At 42.3% G+C, this 3,059-nt stretch overlaps 1 long non-coding RNA gene across 1 annotated transcript; it reads left to right on the forward strand.

Moving 5' to 3' along the window:
* The first annotated feature begins 409 nt into the window (after positions 1-409).
* Positions 410-946, forward strand: LOC142400404 (uncharacterized). The gene is made up of 3 exons (XR_012772929.1): positions 410-587; positions 707-759; positions 860-946. It is a non-coding gene; the product is annotated as an uncharacterized LOC142400404 (long non-coding RNA).
* Positions 947-3,059: the final 2,113 nt, after the last annotated feature.

Consider the following 3,059-nt stretch of genomic DNA (forward strand, 5'->3'; position numbering starts at 1 on the left):
CATATGATTGGTGGAGCTTAACGGCTTGCATAAGCTCTCGTTCAATCACGTATGAGAAACATTGTGTCGTGCAGTGTAAACAAAAAGTTTAAGGAGCAGATCTGGCGGCAGAAAGACAGACAGAAAGGCAGACAGAGTCCCGTACTGTGAAAACTGCCCTGGTTTGTGCAATACAATGGCTGGAAGACGACTAGCTTTCAACTCCCCAGCAACTCTCTGCGGGTTTACAGGTTTGTGTGTTTTTTTCTACTTGCACATGACCATTTGATTGTTTAATTTTAGTCTTGTTGACACTGTACAGCACTTGGGACAGTTCTCGCTGATTTTAAATGTGCTGTATATTAAACTTACTTACTCACTTGCTTACAGGCAGATAAAATGAAAGTCCTGTTGAATGCTATGACCGGAATGTCTCGTATGGTGGCCAGCACTGTGGATACGGTCGTGTAGAGGGTTCTGGAGGGAATCGACCAGAGATTCGCTAGGTTGGAGGTAAGATGGCCGTCGAGAACGGACTGAAGTTACATTCCAGAGAAGTTGAAGAGCGCACCCCCAAGAGAAGGCGGATACAGAATCCGAAAATCGCGGTAAGAGTAGGTTATTGACTGTGGCTTTAGGCTAAACTCAACTTAATTGTGTCCATCACGTGAAAACCAGTGTGAGTTGCTTTATTTAAAAAAATGAATTTCGTGTTTTCAATTTATAGGAAGCAGTTCGCCGCCTGCATAACTCACCGTGGCATTATAATCCAGGTCAAGGGTAAGAATAAGTGAATGTTCTCCCAATATCTAGTTGAGTTGGACCCGATGTTACGTTAATGCAGTTTTTTTTATTAACCATAGGCCTGTTGTTTTTACAGGCTACTGTCACCTCACAATATGGATGTAACGAGTCGCTTGAAGGAGGCGGTGTCAAACAGTCCGAACTTCAGAGAGGCAGACGGGGGCACTATCGAGGGTGAGCGGCGCTGACTTTTACCACGGCTGGCACTGATACTTTTAAGCACTGGTCATTTTATTCATTCCTCTTGTTTTTTTTTTTAGCTGCGTGACGGACCTGTGTGCTGTGCTACAGGCGCGTCTTGAAGCCAACCCGAAATACTCACAGTCTCACCACAGAAGAGTAAAAGAGAGTAAGAACATATACGCTGTCAATATGACTTTTGTTACTTTATAGACAAGTTGTCAATATGCTGTGCATGGATTATTTATTGGTTATTCCAACAGCTCCCAGAAGCCAGCTTCTGATCCAGGATGAGGACGTCTGACAACTCCTGCAGACCCTGCAGGGACCGGAGTAATGCGAAGAATGCGGATTCCAAACGGTGGCGTTTAGGCTTATTGTGTATATTGTAGGCTACAGCAGTGTGTGTGTATAGTTTTCAATTCTTTATTATCAACATGGTTCTTATTACAATGTAAGCTATGTACATTGTGTGGTGTGGCAATAAAAGCCCTTTAAAAAAAAAAAAAAAAAGTTTTCTTTTTCATTCTCAATAGAATCACGTCATTCATGCCTGCATTAGCCTAGTCATAGTGCAGCTTATAAGAATGACGTGAATATATGAAGTACACAAACATCCCAGGAATATTAGTAATCATAATCACAATTATTAATCATAATTGCTGAATGATATGCCCATATAAAGTATGCATATATTAACCTTATTGGCCAATGGGCGGACAGCTTTACAGGAGCTTTTTTATGTAATCACGTGCCTTTTTTGTCCAATACCAGCGAGGCCAGTGAGAGGTCCAGGCACTCTCACAGCGGGGTGCTAATCGCTGGGCCATTAGCACCCCGCTGTGAGAGCCCGCCGCGAGTCGGGTTCGTTTCCGACGATTTTCTCGCTCAACAAACTTAAAGTTTGTCTGCCTGCAAGCGCCCAGGTGCGTCCGAAAATTAGGCAAATTCGCGGAAGTTCACTGCCGTCCACAGTGACACAAATCCCTCTTTTCGTGCAGTGTTAAGTCTGATCTCAGCCCTTGAGATGAAACTTCAGCTACAAAAGAACAAGTGAGGATCTTGACCATTTTAACCAGTGTCAGTAACTTTATGTCCCTCCTTTTTATGTAGCTTCTTGTTTGCTGACAGGCTGGGCAGCTTCCATAGAACATAGAAAGAAACTGAATAAAGAGCACCAGTGCTCGAGGTCATAGTACCTGGAAATACTTTCAATAAGCCAGGAAATGTATCACAGAGTATCACAGTGTGCAGTAGCTTGTGTAACGGATATCTGGAGGGCCAGCAATGCTGTTTCTCGTCTTGTGTCCTTACTGAATACAAAACGTCTATGTTCTTTAATATTGTTTCTTGGAGCCAACAGAAGATTCAAGTCAGGTGCATTCTTTGCACATCCTTCTATGTTGGATGGATACTAAAATGGATATTCTACAAATCCACCACTCGAGTGCATTTCAGAAATTAAGGCATGGATGTCAATGAATTTTCTGCACTTTAATGATGGTAAGACTGAGGTTATGTTGTTTGGGTCTACAGACCTGTTGACGTTGGCTTGTTAAGTCTACATCTGACACCAGTTGCAACAAACCTCAGTGTAAGGTTTGACAGCAATCTCAACTTTGATGCACAGGTTAGCTCAGTGGTCAAGTCCAGCTTTTTTCAACTGAGACAACTTTAGGCAAGGCAATGCAAGTTTATTTGTACAGCACAATTCAACTACAAGGCGATTCAAAGTGCTTTACAGATACATTAAAACAGTAGAAATAAAAAGCATGATTTACATTAGAAAGAAATAAGAACAATAGATAAAATCAGATAAAATCAGTAGTTAAAATGTGATTAAGTTTTGAGCTTTATTCAAATGCAGCTGAAAATAGGTGTGTCTTCAACCTGGACTTAAACACACTGAGTGTTTCAGCTGATCTGAGGCTTTCTGGGAGTTTGTTCCAGACATGTGGAGCATAGAAGCTGAATGCAGCTTCTCCATGTCTGGTTCTGACTCTGGGAACTGATAGAAGACCGGATCCAGATGACCTGAGGGGTCTGGAAGGTTCATACTGGGTCAGGAGGTCACTGATGTATTCTGGTCCTAGCAT

The sequence above is a fragment of the Odontesthes bonariensis genome, chromosome 2, assembly GCF_027942865.1.
Source record: "Odontesthes bonariensis isolate fOdoBon6 chromosome 2, fOdoBon6.hap1, whole genome shotgun sequence".
Lineage (NCBI taxonomy): Eukaryota > Metazoa > Chordata > Actinopteri > Atheriniformes > Atherinopsidae > Odontesthes > Odontesthes bonariensis.